The sequence below is a fragment of the Zonotrichia leucophrys genome, chromosome Z, assembly GCF_028769735.1.
Source record: "Zonotrichia leucophrys gambelii isolate GWCS_2022_RI chromosome Z, RI_Zleu_2.0, whole genome shotgun sequence".
Taxonomy (NCBI): domain Eukaryota; kingdom Metazoa; phylum Chordata; class Aves; order Passeriformes; family Passerellidae; genus Zonotrichia; species Zonotrichia leucophrys.
The window spans coordinates 15,395,635-15,413,149 of NC_088200.1; the positions used below are offsets into that span (position 1 = coordinate 15,395,635).

At 35.7% G+C, this 17,515-nt stretch overlaps 1 protein-coding gene across 1 annotated transcript in view; it reads left to right on the forward strand.

The window, feature by feature from the left end:
- The window catches only part of FBXL17 (F-box and leucine rich repeat protein 17), a 275,571-nt gene that overhangs the window by 68,019 nt on the left and 190,037 nt on the right, over positions 1-17,515 (forward strand). The gene's annotated exons all lie outside the window — the stretch shown is intronic.

The window sequence follows — 17,515 nt, forward strand, 5'->3', positions numbered from 1 at the left end:
GATGTGCTGTTTACAGCTACTGAAAGTAATGCAGACATTTTTATCATGTCTGTGAGCCAAAAGAGTAAATGCTCTGAATATTTTCTGGCTCCTTTCAAAGCCCAGCTGGTTATCATTGCATCATGTATTCCACCTTAACTCACTGTGAGGGAAGCACAGGTCAGGCACACTCAGGTAGCTCAGCAGGACAGATTATTTGTGATCAGGTACGTAGAGAAGATACATGTTGGTTACAACCTTATGATTAATTTTTTCACTTTCTTTTTTGTCCATTGAATGAACCACAAATCACCAGCACGAGGTCCTTTTCAGAATCTGTAGGATTTTCTGTCTGTTCATGGTGCTGGATGCTTGTGAACTAGGTTTGAAGTTATTTTCCTGTTACTTATATATATATACTCTGCTAGTGCTATGTCACAGCACACTATAAGCAGAAAGATTACAAATACTTTTTGTTAGAATGCAGTATTTTAATCTTGCACATTATTGATCTATAAACACTTTAGGACTATTGTGAAATCCCTTTTAAAAGACTAAGGAACAAATTAAGAAACGGCACTTAGAGAAGCCATCATTGTAATGACAGGCAATTTAGTTTGAGGTAACTGGAGCAGTGAAGAATGCAATCCATCATATCAGCAAGTATTTTTACAAAATTTTATTAGTCTGACAAATGTTATGCAGACCATCAAGGTCATTTCATAGTAAAGATGGAATATTGTTTTCAAATTCTTAGAGCAACAAGAGTGGTTTGCATGAGCTATGTGTTCAGTTCCCTATGGTTCTTGCAGTGCAGTGGTGCAGTGAGACAGGAAATAAAAACAGCTGCAAAATTAGACCTTTTCCTATTTGTGCACGGTGCATTTTCAGGCTAAAAGTCCTAACTTTGTGGGAAATAGCCTTTTTAGTGACAGTCACCTTAAAGTAATAAGGTTTCTTGTCTTTCCAGTCCCTGCTAAATGACTTTACCTCACTAAAGCACATTCCATGGCCTTGAGTTAAGCGTGTTTGCACAGGGCATTTACTGGATCTGTTTTTTACAAGAAAATTACCGCCATAGTTCATAACAGTTGGTAGAAAAGTGCATCCCTTTGATAAGATCTTATGAAATAAAAAAAATCAGTTGAAAACACAAGAAGTTTGTTAATATGGATGCAATTCCGATTTTCCTAACAGGAATTTTTCAAAATATAGCAAGAATATGGAAAGTTTTTTCCTTCAAAAAACAGGTTTTTTACTTATTGCGCTCCCTTGAAAACCATTACCCAATAAGCTTTTGATGTTGTATGTATTTTGGGGAGATACAAAATTTGGTATTTCTCCACCTATCCATTTTAATTTTTTAAAAAATTTGCATATATGTCATATTCATATAGTCTCTCTGACTGCACATGAGAGTCCCAGCCTAGTGGGTGCAGTTGGTTTTGTAGGTTTTTTGTGTGATTTGGTTTTGGTTTGTTTGTTTGTTGAGTTTACTTTTGCATTTGACACTAGTCTACTTTCTCATTGGATTTCTAATTGTGACCTAGAGGAATATTTGACAGTTTAAGTCATTAAGAAGAGTGAAGTAAAGTCATTAAGAGAAGTAAAAACTACTAAGCAAATTAGCTGCAGCCATGACTACAGTTATGTTTTTCTCATTAAACCTTGGTGTTTCTAAAATCTACAAGACTTAGCTAATTATTCTAACTAGTGTAAGGCATATATGGAAGAGAGATTCATTGTGTCAGGAAGTCTCAAGACTTGCTTCCATAGCTAATCTCATGATTTAGAGTGCTTGTATCTGTTCCAATCTAGTAAATAGATTTCTTATACCTTTAATACTAGGAAGTTGGATTGCTGTGAAATTTGAAACTTCATTCGAATTTAAAATCTTTGTTATAAGTCTTGCCACACAAGAGTTGTAGTTATAATTATTCTTAAAGTGATAGTTTTTCCTTATTTTTTTGCCTCCTGGTGTATCTCAGGTGAGAGATCAGACCTTTGATTAAATGCTGAGCTCTCATTTGCTTCAATTCCATGATTTTGGTGCCCCTTTTCTAAGTTTGTCTGGTGCAATGATGAGTGAACAGAATTGCCAAGAGCTTGTACATGTTTTTACTGAATTCATTGTGGAATTGTGTTCCTTCTCTCTTCTAGAAGACTTTACCTATATACATTATAGGCCAGTTATTATCATCTGTGTTGATTTTATTTCCTAAATTCACCAGTAAAGTTAGTTCTGCTTTTTGGGCACTTCATATCCTTCTTGATATAACTGTGTAATACCTGTTTAAAGACTGTTATACAAAATCTGTTTAACTGTTCAGTCTGCAGCTCAACTATTATCCTTTCAGTCTAGTTCTTTGCTATCTCCATTATAGCTGTTTTTACTTTCCTGCCCTTAAATTCCTATATTGATTTCAATCTTCCTCAGTTTAATAATTTTTTGTTGATTTTCCATGAAAAGCATTAGTCACATAAATAGTTGATGTTGTAGCTTCTCCATCCATGAAAACTCCTCCAAAAAGTCATAAAAATTACAAATGCTAAGTAGACCATGGCCTACTTCAGATAAATGTGTGCTTCAGGTTTTTCATTTACTTCTGCATCCTTTTTCTTTCCTTAAAAATATATTCTGGTAATTGTTGGAATAATTTATACTAAGGAGGTCAGGAGAAGCGGGATTGAGTTAATGATAGCCGAACATTGGCTCTGCAAGGATCTCATTTCAAGGTAATGAGACAAAGACAGCTAAGGGTCTAACTATCCAAGGATAAAGAAGCAAGGTAGGAGATTAATATTATCATTGTCCGGCTGGTCATTGTGTTTGTTTCTGAAGAAAGAGGCTGCCAAGGAAAGTCCAAAGAAGCCTGAGGCCTTACTTATATTCTGCTTGTTCTGTGGAGGTTATGAGGATGGGAGAGTGAGTTGGGGATGGAGAAAGACAAGAAACAAAAATGCATTTCTGACACCTCTCCAGATATTACATTAGGAATAGGAGTAACACAATTTTTCTTCTGGTTTTTTTCCACTTGTGTGTAGAGAGGACTTAATTCTTGCAGTTTCTGTCTCTGTCCGCTGTCCCCCAACAAAAAGAAAATAAAAATTGCTGATGCAGTACAACTGGAAGTCATTAAACAGTATACTTGGGCACTATTGACATTAATTTGAGAGCTCACCTAATTGATTGCTTTGCCAGAAGCTGGAAGTGTTGAAGATACATTGATTATGCAGAGCATTGGATATTGTATAGTTTGCTGTTTCCACAAAATTGCAGTTGATTTGTGAAGGAATTCTCAGAAGGTTTAAAAGTCAGGCAGTAGTTTGTGTGTTTTTCAGTAAAGTAATGACTCATCTTCCCTTATTGATTTATATAACTTGTTTCAACGCTCTGGTATAAAACATTTTCTTTCTGTTTGTAATTGTCATATTTTGCCATCATAGAAGGGTGAGGTGAAGGGTGTTACATTGGGAAAAATTAGAACTATCAGGAAAAAAAAAATAAAAAATCTTACCAACAGCCTGGACTCAAAAAATTTACTTAATATGTCTGGGGTATTATGTATCTATTCACAATTGGGTTTATTTGTGTAGAGTTGTGTTGGTTTTAGGGTGGTCTTGGGGTTTGTTTAGTTAGATTTTCTGTTTTTTTTAAAACTTTGGATTTCTTAAACCAAAATGAGAGATTGTGATAATGCTGTGTACTAATTTTGTCTAGGTTAGAGTGAAATTCGCAGTACCTGGCATGGGGCTGTGTTTGGTTTTGTGTTGCAGATGGTGTTGGTAACACAGGAATGTTTTTGTTGTTGCTGGGCAGGGCTTGCACTGGGCCAAGCCTTTTTCTGCTTCTCACTCCACCAGTGGAAGGCTGGGGTGCACAAGGAGTTGGGGGACACAGCTGGGAAAGGTGACCCCAACTGACCAAAGGGAAGTTCCAGGCCCGAGGGCATCATGTGCAGCAAGGAAACTCAGATGGGTGAAGGTGGTTGGCCAGACGGCCAGTGTGACTCGCTGGTGTAGTTGTGAGCAACAGGTTTGGGTTTCTTTGCAAACTTTTTCTTCCTGGTTTTGATTTTTATTTTTTAATTTTTTTTAAAATCTTATCTAAACTTTCTTTACTTAGCTCACAAGTTTCTCACTTTGGCCATTCTGATTCTGTCCCCAGCCCCACAGTGTGAAGGATTCAGTGAGTGTCTGTGTGATGTTTAGCTGCCTGTTTAAACCAAGACATATTTAAGCAAAGCTGAATTTTTTTTTTGTTTATTTTTTTTGGTCTTTTTACCCACTTGCTTGCTGCTTAGTTTTTGGGTTGGTTTGGTTTTTTTTTCCTTTCGTTTTCCACAGTGACCTAGAGATTTGCAAGAGTTATAATAATCTTTGCTTACTGAATGTGCCAAGCTCTGGGAAGAGCAAGCAGGTGATCATTTTTCTATTCTTAAATCTAAATTAATAAACTTCTACACCCTCTTGTGCTGGTCCTGCCATTACCATAGAGGAGGCAGGGCTTCACACAAGCCTGGCCGCCACTGGGTTCTGCACTGGGGTTAATCAGGATTGTCGCCTGCTTCCAATCATAACTAACACAGCAGTCCCACTTGGATTTCTCATTAGCAACGTGCTGTTCTGAAATGCATAGATGCACTGAAAGATTGATGTAATCTGAGCAGGTATGCCTTTGGACAACATGTAAGGATATAAAATATCACATCTAACTCATATTCACATTCGTGTTCTTGTTGCCTGGTTGCTTCTGATACTATTTGTAATATCTCAGCCATGATTTCCTGGCCTTGTTTTAAGTTATGCCTTGAAATGATTGCAGAGAGAACATGCTGCATTTCTAGTTTCTCTATCTGTGTGCACATACTGAAGCTGTAGATTCTGACTTCTTTAGTTTTCTTCTGTGTCAGTGAGGGCCCTTATGGGATGATTTGTCTTCCTATTTTAGTCTTTGGCCTTGGAATTATAAAATTGCTTAATCCAGATGACAAAAAGGCAAATGGATGTCATTAATATGTTTAAGTACCTCCCTGACTGTACTTTATTTGTTCTTCTTGTTGTGTTCTCGTGGTTTTTTTTTTTTTGCCTTCAGGCAGCCTCTTCAGACTTTAGTAGAGCAAAACTAGCAATGTAAATGATGACAGCCAGGTATAGTAACAGATATGGTTTTCTTACCAAGTAATACCAAGAACTTCCCTGGATGCCCATTCAGAAAATAAAAAAAAATCGAGATTGCTATACATATTATGAGATAAAATAAAGCACAACAAAAAGATCCGTCTTCCTTTGTGTTCTGACAATCTACTTGCTAAGAGGTCTGTTAAAAAAAGCAACTCATAGAAATGTTTGTCATGAATAATTTGACTATATAGTCTGTTACCAGCTATAAACACCTTCTCTTTAATGCCTTCTGGATGTAATTGATTTTCCTTGCTATTGTGGTTAGGACAAAGCAAAAGTTGCAGGTGTTTTGTTTAGTTTAGGGGATTCTTTTTGGTGTTTTTTGGTGCAATAATTAAGAAAAAATCTACCTTAATTTCTATCCTCATGGTTTAAATTTTTGTCACTAGGCATAGTAGTGTATCATTAGCAGCTAAACAAAGAAAGATGTACAAGGACTGTACAGGACTTCCACTTGGTTTGCTTTTTTCTGGGCTAAAGATGATTATTTGCCAAAAATCTATAAAGTAAATTTCCGTTAAAGTATTTGCAAGAATGTCTGTATTTATCTATGAAATATCAACTTTTTTTTAACCAGTGTGTGTCTTGGACCTGAGTCTTTGCATACATGCATATTAAAATCCTATTTTAGCAGCTTTATGGTTTTTTTTCTTTATTGTTGCTGTGTTTGGAGGTTGCTCCTACCAGTTATGGCTGATATCAAACTGTGATTGTAATGAAGTAGTCAATCACAGTAGTGAATGCAGAAGATTACCATTTTAATGACTAATTTTCCTGCAACTTTTCATTGTCGGCCAGTCCCATTTATGTAATAATTCTCACAGGATGTAACATGTTTACTTCTACCATAAAATTTTATGTAGAACTCTGTACCAATTTGTAAATGTAGGGACAAGACTCTGAAGCTGCTGTGAAGAGAATCTTGATGTCCAGTCTGTTCCAATAGTGCTTATGCTGAAAAGTCCGGAATGTCCACTGGCTGCAGTGCTGACTAGATCAGAAAGCATGTAAACAATTGTATTTCATACAAGTGTAAACCAGAGAACTATATTAAATCACATCCTCTTCCTATCTATCTTTTCATCATATCTCATGCATTTCAGGTTTTTAACTAATTCATGCCTTAAAGCTGATTCTGCATCAGATTGATAGAGTATGTCTGTGTTCTGCTTGATCAGACTAATGTAACAGAGGTTTATTGGTAATGCATGCAGTTCACTAAGTTTAAAAATTTGTTAAGAAAAAGCCCTCTTCATATTGTTTCTTATTATCAAGAATTTCTGTTTAGTGTGATGTCTGTTTTGTTAAGACCATATGTAAATCGAATCAAAACAATTTCCACTTCTGTGCAGTATTTCTCATTTTCACTGATTGTACACTGATTACACTTCCCAAGGGTATCTGAAATTGTGATTCTTTTGAATGGTGTTTAATAAAACAGTCTCCTCCAGTTAGGATTTGAACTCTGACTTTTATCTGTTTTGTCTGCTAGAATAGTATGGAATATTACATATTTTTCATTAATGATACCTAATGACTTCTAGTACTTGCAACAGGATGAATAAACATGGATACTTAATACCTAATAGCTTGTCTGTTAGCCAGTAATAATAGTATAGTACCATCTCCATTAACCTATATTGTTAGAAATCTTTTTTCCTGACTTTTTTGTTTTTAGAGGGACTTTTCATAGTGAGAATGTAATTTTGTTTTAACAGCTTACAATATCAAGAGGCAAACTGCAGGGCCGGTTCAATTTGCTAAATTCTCTATTGTCCTTAAGAGACAGATTGAAATAGTGTCAGCCAGTAACAGTATTTGTATCATAAATTTGAGTGATATTTTGTGATTTGTTTGCTCATTTGTTTTAAAAATAATGACTCATATTAAATAATGCGTAGTATCCAGGAAGACTAATATGCAAAGTTTTTTGAGCAAGATATAACTATTTCAAAAAGTTCTTGTGGCATCTTGTGAATGGATGCATTAAATGATTTTTATTTTTTTGTGAGCTTCAAAATGCTGGGGTTTAGATTTTTTTTTTATTATTGTAGTATTTTTCAGTAATAATATATACATTTTATGTAAATTATATAATAAATTTTTCAGTTATTGAAAGATAAGAAACTTTATAATTATGATATTATTTTCTTAGACCTATGCAGTTGTAGTCATAGTTCTTCTGTCTTCATGTTAACTTCTATTTATTACAATATGCAGGAAATGACATTGTTTTATTTCTTCTCCTATTTCCTGTGTGACATGAGAGACCTGTTGATGATCAAAAACCTTCTTAATCCTGTGGTTCAGTTTGAAGACCATAAGCAACTTAAGACTTTTTCCTTCCCTCTGCCTTTACATGTGCATTTTTCTTATGATTTGTAATAAATGGTGACCATATGATTCAACTGGAGTCCACATAATCATAACTGAACAGTTCCCTCTATGAAATTTCTGTTGGTGCTTGTGGCAGGCAAAATTTGTTACCTGTGGCCTGTAGTGAGAAATTTGGGGAAGTCTTGTCCTTCTATGCTTATGAAAGAGGAAGAGGAGATGAATCTGTAAATTGTGGGATGCCATAGGATGGGGATATCTAGAAGCTAGATTGTATGGCAGCTTTTTCGTGTTTTTGCCAACTTTCAGTTTCTGCAGTAGCAGTCTAGATAACTGCTGGTGGCAAACTTTGGTAAATATTGCAGCTGATTATATTAGCTTCATGATGTCATACTGTATTTCCATTGTGTATGGCTAGTGTGAAACCTGAAAAACAAACATGGTTAGTTGTTCAAAAACCAGATGCAGTTGTGAAGATATCTTCACTGTGGGTTGTGATATAGAGTGTACTGTGTATGCATCAGCTTAGATGAACTGTATGTATGTATTTCCTTATATTTTCAACGGCTACAAGGGTTTCCTCGCTTATTACAATTACATGGTAGCCATGAAACTCTGGAGAAGAGATTTGAATAAGATTTTGTAACTCTCTAGTTCTACTGAATGTTGCAAGTGTCTTAACTTTATAAGAGGAAATGGTCACGTTGTTTTAAAATAACCAACCTGGTGGCCTTCTGTGTTGAAGTGACTACATGGTTGGACAGGGGAGGAGTTACAGATGTCATTTATCTGGACTTCTGTAAAGACTTTGACGCAATTCCGCTAAAACATGCTTCTCTGTTCAAATTCAGACAGATGGATTTGATGAGTGGGCTGTTAAAGGGGTAAGGAACTGGCTGGATGTCTCATACAGGGGGTAGTGATGAATGGCTTAGAGTCCTAATGGTCATCTGTGACAAGACATGTCTCGCAGGGGACAGGGTACAGGGACCAGTGTTATTTAGTATCTTCATCAATGACACCTTGAAGGGATTGAATGCACAGTCAATAAGTTTGCAGATGACACCAAGCTGAGTGGTGCAGCTGACTCTCCTGAGGGACAGATGCCATCCAGAGGGACCTGGACAAGCTCGAGCAGTGGCCCATGGGAATCCCATGAGGTTCAACAAGGCCAAGCTCAGGTGCTGCCCCTGGGTCAGGGCAATCCCTGGTGCCAGCCCAGGCTGGGCATGACCAGATGGAGAGCAGCCCTGCCCAGAAGGGCCTGGGGGTGCTGTGGGTGAGAGCTGGACATGAGCCAGCCATGGGCACTGCCAGCCCAGAGAGCCAAGTGTGTCCTGGGCTGCACCCAGAGCCCCTGGGCAGCAGGGCAGGGAGGGGATTCTGCCCCTCTGCCCCGCTCTGCTGAGACCCCACCTGCAGAGCTGCCTCCAGCCCCAGGGTCCCGGCACAGGAAGGACATGGAGCTGCTGCAGAGAGGCCAGAGGAGGCACCAAGGTGATCAGGGGGATGGAGCACCTCTGCTGTGAGGGAAGGCTCAGAGAATGGGATTGTTTGGGCTAATGAAGAGAAGGCTTTAGCGTGACCTAATTGTGGCCTTCCAGTACTGAACAGAGCTCTAAGAAAAGATGGAGAGAGACTGTTCACAAGAGCATAGTGTGATTTGGCAAAAGGGAAGGGACTCAAACTTGAGAGTAGGTTTTGATGGCAATTTAGGAAGAAATTCTGAACTGTTAGGGTGGTGAGTCACTGGCAACAGCTGGCTGGAGAAGTTGTGGATCTTCCATCTCCGGAAGTGTTCAGCGTCAGGTTGCTTGGGACACTTTTCTGCCTGAACTAGGACAGGGTGTCCCTGCTCATGGCATGAGAGTTGTAGGTAATCTTAGAGGTTCCTTCCAGCACAAACTATTTTATGATGAGAGTAGATTTTCAGTTGTATTTATTAATTCCTAAAATAAACATTTGATGCCAACGCATCAAACCTATTTTTACTCTTAAAATTTATGGTGGTTTTGTAGGCTTAAGTACCAGGTATTTGCTGTCTGTGTGTTAGCCTCAGGTTACAGTGGCTCTTTTACCATATATATATTACTGTTATGCAGATGTCACAAACTTTAATGAATTGCATATAGGAATATGATTATATTGGATAGATGAAGGAATCTGGTTATAGATACATCACTCTTATATTAGTGTTTTGGCTTGCATCATTTTAACACTTTTAACAAAATGTTAAATAAAGTGATATTTTTTAATCACTTTGTTTAACAAGTTATTTCACTGAGGAAACTTATACCTAGTGAACTATGTGAAAAATATTTATCCCTGTAGCATACCACACCACAGTGATGCATATAGTTTGAGTAAAGAGGGAGTTACAGTACTTCATACTGCTGTGTTTCTTCGTAATGAACAAAAGCTTTAATGTATAAGAATTTGTCAGAAGCAATTGTTTTTTGAGTTGGTATTGTATGATAGCAGTGAGAATGTTGCCTAAGTTGGTATTTAAGTTTTTCATATGAAATAAAAACACTACAAGGATGAGAGATAAGTTTTACCCATGAGAGAGATGTGATGACAAACCAAACTTCTGCTAAGGAGGTGATTGTGTTTTTAATGAAAGGGACATGAATTTTTCAGGTTCTTGACCAGGAAAATTATAGGGTTTATTTAAGTATGTAGGAGGCCTTCAGAAGGTCATCAGAGTAACGAGGCAAATGAAATGTTTTTTTTCACTGAATGATCTTGGAGTTAACCAAAAGGATGCAGACATAATAGTATTTAATAGTTTTCATTACCATGACCTCCTCCTATTTATGAACATTAACTGTGATCTTGTGAGGCCATTTTAGAAGGGAAACAGTATGAGCATAAAACACTTGTTACATGAATGTGTACTGTAAAATAAATTTCCAGCAACTTTAAAAGCCTTGAAGTTGTGGTAAACAGATGTATTTGCCTGAGTAAATTAATTTAATGGGAGTGTATAAGTTCAAATTGCACAGAGGAAGCAAAAATAAAAATTACTTTCTTTTAAAAATATTTGAGGTGGTAATGAGATTATTCTGTTAGGGCGAACAGTAAAGCTGTTGAATAAACTGGGGTTTTAATAAGATTAAAAAGTGATACTGATACTTTTAATCACAGAAATGGGAGGAGTATTTTGTGTGGCCTTTAACAGGGGTACATAGAGTTCTCTATCTGAAAATCACGTTGGAGTAATTAGGAATGATATGTATACCCTTTCACTATTACCAAGATAAAACAAGAACACTGGTCTTGATAGCCGGCTGTTCAGTCCTCTTAGAAACCAGGGAGAAACTCTGTAAATCCAGATGCATTCTAAAAAGGTGCCTTATAAAATTATGAGTATTGAATTGGGTATACTGCAAAATTTTGGGATTGTTTTCGTACTTAAGGTGTTTTAAATTAGTTGATGTTACCATTATGTAGGTGGTGAGGCCAGCTGGTAAACGTAACGTAAAATACTCCTTACAACTCTTCAGTCCTTACACTCTAGTGTAAGGATCAGTCTTCTCCTCTTGTATCATGGGCAGATTAGTGATACTTACTCCTGGAGTGATGCATAAGGATGAGGGCAAGGACAGCAATTCCATTCTCTTCACTCTTCCCCTCCTGTCAAATGTGAAGCTGGGTAGTGAGTTGTTACAAAATGCCTCAGAGCGAGTATATATTCTCATGAGGTCTGAGGTAGCAGGGGTGCACAGGACATCTAAAACTTAAGTTTACTTACAAAGAAATTTGGTTTTAACTTGTTTGTAAAAATTCACTTATGTGATGGATTAATGAATCCCTTTCAGTTAATAATGCAATATTTTATTTTATGAAAGACTATACATTTGTTGTGTAAAAAGATCTTTTTTCTAATGAAAAGGAACCTCTCAAAGTTATAAATCAAGATTGTGAGAAGATTGAAGATCTAACTGAATCATTACAAGTATATGTTGAAAAATGGACATAATTTCCTTTTCAGTTAGTTTCCTTCAAATATGCAGGAATAGAAATATTTATATTTTGCTTTTGAGTGCTCATAGAAATTGGTAGTACTACTGGTGCTTAAAGCTGGAAGTTGTTGAATTTCTGTTTTGATTTAGCAAATTGTTGAGTTTACTGAAGGTGAAGAAGTACATTCTGGCAGTCAGTTAAGATGAGCCTTGCCTTCTGCTGTTCACTAATGAAATTTGGGTGTCCGAAGAACTTGAGTGTGATGACAGATTATCCATGCCTTATTTTTGTCAGTGTTCTGTAATTGCAATATGGGGTCATGAATTAAATGCATGTTTGCCAATAATAATTACTTTGTCACAGCTTTTATGACAAATATAATTTAAGTTGATGCTTGGGGAAAGCAAGCAGTGTATCAGTCCTCTTGAATAGGAAAAGTCCTTTCTAGTTTAAATTTTAATAAATCTTCGGAACATAAACTTCATTTTCCACAATTTCTGCCTGTTGTTTTCTGAGGGAGATATGGCAAAAGAGCCCTGTATTTGTATATAGCTGTCTTTATTTGTCTGTATTTCTAAGATAAGTTTGTGCTGAATTACCAATAATTTAAAATGAGTTGGGTTTATATTTATGGTTAATTTAATAATATTATTTATGTCTAAGAAATTATATTATTAAAATATTGTTAGGAACTGATTCTAATGAGTGCCCTGGTTTGTTTGATGGATTCTTAGGACTAAATCTCTTAGTAAATACTTAAAGTATTGCATCTTCCTGTAGAAAGTAATTTAAAAATGAAATGGAATTTTTACTTAAATTTAAATGTGGTTAAATTATAATGGAATTTACTTATAATTTCCTACTCTCAGGACTAGGAAGATAAATATAATCTTAAATATTTTTAACTATATGCTTTAATTTAGCTGTGTAAAATTTAATAGTGTTCTACTTTAATACTTTGATCTTTCTTTTTACCCTCCTTTTGACCACTTTTTACCCTAAAACATAGTTTTGAAAGTGTTAGTCAAAAGAGAGGCAAAGTAATCTTTCCCTTTGTGGGAAAGAGGCATCATCTGATAAATTTAGAGATAGTAAGGCAAATTTTAAGCTAAGTACGAAGTACCTATGTAAACACACACATGTTGTAAAGCATCTTTTATCAAAGCTGCTTCGTTACTGGGATTTTTTTAAAGATGTTCATGTAATGATATCCAGTTCTTTCCTGCTAGTAGAACAGTGGTAACCTGAATGCCTCAGTTTACAGCATATAGACATTTTTGTATATCAGCAATCTTTTTGCTTTATATTTATTTTTTTGTATGTATTGCATAGTTGCGAGTTTAGTCGAATTTACCTGTGATCTAAATTAGTCCCTTGTAAATGCTTTTGCTTTGTGTGGTTTGCCTGAATCTTTTGAAATTGATGTATTCTGGAAGTCTTGGTAAAAAAGAGTTAAACCAAAAACTATACCAGGTAACTGCACATCATTGTAGGTTGTGGCACACAATGATTTCCCAGAGACAGGCCACGGAAATTCACATTGAGTGTTTGAGACCTTAAACACTGTCTTGGATGGTGTAGCCATCTGCTTCATGCGGGGCAGGCTTCAGAGTGGGTGGCATATGGGCCTCAGTGCATAGCAGATGACAATGCAGAGGTAAGGCAGGAAAGTTTGAGGACTGAATTGGCAGGAGAGATTTTTGCAAACTTAATCTCTTTTCAGACATAGAACTGAATTTTAGTAAGCTCTTCCTGGCTCTTTTTTTCTTTCTTTGGCTCTTTTTCTTTTTTTGGCTCTTCTTTTTCTTTCTTTTTTTTTTTTTTCTTTCTTTTCAAACTTCAAATAAAGTTTGCTTAAGCTGGCTTCCAACCAAAATGTAGAAAAAATTTATGGAGTAAGGATTGGGAGAAAAGGGGTTTATTCTACCATTAGTATATCCTTGGGTAGTGAATACTTAGCTTCATTACTCGTCTCTATTTACATGATAGTGTATTTTTACTCTAGCAAAATTCTTTCTTCTGAGGAATATTTTTGCAACTTTTATTTATGTATATTGCATATTACTTACAGACAGTAAGTAGTGCACCTGTTTAAATAAGAGAACAGGGTATTCCTTCTGTGCCAGTTGATTTTTATATTCCTGTATTTTTTTTGCGGTTGCTTCTGTTTTAGGTTCTATAGGTGTTCATTAATGTGAGGCTTTTTAGTTGGAATTTGAGTGGCTGTTATTGTTGCACCTCAGTCTTTCTTTTTGAATTATCATCTCTGTTTTTTCCCTTTTGCACTTTCATTTATTGAATAGAATGTAAAATAAACTAATACTAAAAAATCTAATTCAGAGTAGGCAAGATATTGAATTTCTGTAAAACAATGCAGAACTGGAATTCATATATAATAGGCTGCAATACATAAAAAGAAAATGATTAAATCATATCTCACTTATCATAGATCTTTTTGATAGGAGCAAAATCTGTGCCATTAGTTCCAGACCAGCGTATTTCCCATTCACAATGCTTTAGTGCATAACTTATAAATCTCTCCTCATCATCTTATATTACTTTTTCAAAGCAAGTCTAACATGAAGCAAGACACGATGAATGAAAGTCAGTGAAGGTCGACTAGACAATCCAATTACTAAAGATTCTTGGAAGAACAGTACTGTGATCTGTAATAGAATTGTGTGTGAATCTCTGTCTTTGTTGACAAGGGTCATTTCTGTAAAACTTCAGGGTTTTTTTATGGTAATCTAGTTTTAGATTATGCTAGTCTAATCTGTTTGTATAATAGATCAGAATGTCAGTTGTTTAAAAATTTGTTAGTTCACAGAAGCCATATTTATAATACACATTTTATGCACCTGTTCTATCTCCTGAGTAGTGAAGATTTAGCATACAACTACATATTGCATAACAAGAGGCAGTGTTAAGGTGCATAATCATTGCATACATATCACTGCTAATTTTCCATGCTTTTTTTGTCTTTGCTCATCACTCACTTATTTTTCTTTCATTCTGCTGAATAGATGATCTCTTACAAGTATAAAACACACTCATATGGTAAAAGAGGTTGCTATTTCTGGAACCTACTTCTGATAGAAACAGTGACCCAGGCTGCATATTGGAGTTAGTACAGAACTTTAAGTCTGTATAGAAACTGTTGGTGCTGGATGCTGCAGATGGTGAATAAGAAGAAAGCCTAGTTAAGCAGAAGAAGAGATGTTTCCAGTCTTAGAAGTGTCCTTTAACTTTGTTGCTTCTGTATCACAGATCACAGAATGAGTTGGGCTGGAAAACCTTCTGGGGTAGCTAAGTCCAAGCTCTGATCAAACATTTTGTCAGTCAGCACTGACTGCCATGTCCAGTCGTCCTTTAAACACCTTTTAGAAAAGGGACTCCATCACCTTCCTGGGAAGCCCATCCCAATGTCTGATCACCTTTTCAGATATGGCTGAACTTTACCTACTTTTTGTTTTCCTTAATGCAAATAGATCTAATGAAAAAAAAAACCAAAACCAACCAAACTTAAGCATGCCAACATTGTATCATTATGGTTTTGAGCCATACATAAATAAGGACTGATAGGATTGAGTTGTCTGTTGTTCTAAATGAAAACTAAGTAATTTTATTTAACTACCAGTTTATACATAAGTTTTAAATAAATTCCAAATCACTACACATTCTTCTTTTCCCCAAACCCTGCAAAAAAAGAAGAACAAAAAGGTGTAATATAAATTTTACCTTTTAACCTTTTAGCAAATGTTTAGAATTACAGGTATTGTGATCTGATGTTTCCATGCATAGTCTTCTTACATTCATCTTAGGATAAGCCATTTTAATGAAATTGCAAGTGTGTGTGTGTAAATATAGAGGTACATATATGTATATTGTTTCCCAGCTAATTCAATCATAGGAAAGTGGAGTCGTATTTAAAGTGTTTAACCAAACGGAATATCAAGTGGTCTTACTTACAGGCTATCTGAATGGGAAGCATGTTGTTAAAAAAAAAATCAATTTCTATAAATGACATAGGATCTGAAAAAGAAGTAATTAATTCCTAGATACTGGTATAACAAAGGATGCTCATAGGAAGGTACAGTTGATTGAAACAATTTTTACAGTGTTTCCCAATAAAAGTTGAAGTAATTTCCTCCAGATGATGGAGTTTTATTGTCTGACAACAAATGACAGAAACACTGCTTTTTTTAATTTATAAGTCAAGATTTAAGAACAAGTTGTTTGCAGTAGCAAAATATGTGTCTGAACTACCACAGTAATTGCAAGGCATAATCAGGTTATATCACACTCCTTTGACTGTAAAATCATGAGACATACAGAGGTAATGAATAATCTTTTTCTGATTAAAAAGAATGCTGCATATTTAAAAAGCACTGAGAAGGTTCACTGCTGATCTGTAAACTGTTTAGTATTAATGGTCACAATCTACTGCTATTAATTTTATTAGAACTATTTTTCCACAGGTTTTGTTTAGATTACACAAAACACTGTAGTATGGAAAGTAGATATTTTAAGACATAATAATTTTATTATTTGCATTCAAAATGTCATTTTTCAAAGTCTTCATGCATCTAAATGTTAGCTATTAATAAGAAATTGTTTGTAGATTGAAGGTTTAAGCTCTGTAATGAATTTGTGATATTAGGCATTTATGCTACTGATTTTTCATTACTACATTTTCGTGATAGGTAGGACAAAGCTGTCTGCAACAGAGAATTACACTTGAATCTTCTGTAGGGAGGGTAGACTAAGGTTGTAATAGAGTCCTTCTCTAAGATTATTAGCTGAATCAGAGGTTTTAATTTATTTTCTTTAGGAGATAGACTTTTTTTTTCTGCAGCCCTGGTTTGGTCGTGGTAGCATCATGAGTAAATTTCTAAGCCTTTGACTTGTGATAGTATTTGTCACAGGTTCTTGGTAATCAATATCTCAAAAAAGAAATAGTTGATTGGCTGTCCTTAGTTGAGAGGAGTGGGCAAAAGTGAAAATGTAACGCTGTGTCATCAAATCAGAGAAGAAATTTCTTGCCATAGTGGTTTGCTTTTGTTCAAGCAGGCAGACCTGAGACATGGGTCTCTGCAGATAACCCCATAATCACTACCCAGTTTGAGATTGAATCTGTTCAGCTAATGCTTTTTCCTTTCCTTTTGGCCTGTTTTCAGTCTAATTGGGTTCTAAATGCACAATCTAAGAGGCTTGCCTTTTACTTTTATTTGGCAGATGTGCAGCAGTAAAAATCTCTGCTCACTGAGAAATTGTTTCTTTGCGGTCTCTAACAATTTTCAGTAACCCTGCACTAGGTCTCTAACAATTTTCAGTAACCCTAAAGCAATACAGCTTTTATGAGGTAATGGGCCTATAAACCCATATCTCTGGGTTATCTTTTCAAAAGTTTTTCTGCCAGAGTCCTCACCAAGGTCACCAAATGCTGCCAGGGTGCAGGATTGTGACATCTTGGGCAATTTGGAGCTCTGGGTGATGGTGATCCAAAGCACAGCAGGAATAGTGTTCCTATATGAATTCACCTGAGGCTCAGCTGTGCACTACATCTTTCAAAACTTGTTTTGCTTTTTTGGTTCTGTGGGAACAGGAAGGCATCCATAGAAATTCTGAATGCTCTCAGCATTCAGGAGTTAGAATTCCAGACACAGTGAGACATTCCTGAGCCATGTAGCTGGAAAATACAGGCTTTTTCCCACAGTCAGTATATGGTTTTTCATTACTGCTGTTTGCACTGGGAATATGTACTTCTCAGAAGAAAAAGAAAAAAAGAAAACAAAAAGAAAACAAACCTTACTTATTTAAATGAATGTATGTAGATGTCCTTTTAAGTGTACTTATGTCAGTATTACATTCTTCACAAAGTTGCTTTTGATCATTTAGTCTACTTACAAAGCAATGCATTTACACAATAGATTGTGTTTTATAGTTACTAAATTTTACAAAACAAACATAATTGTAGATGAAAAATAGTTGTATAAATAAATAAATCTCAATAATAAACTAGATAACATCTCCATTTGTCTGACAACTGACA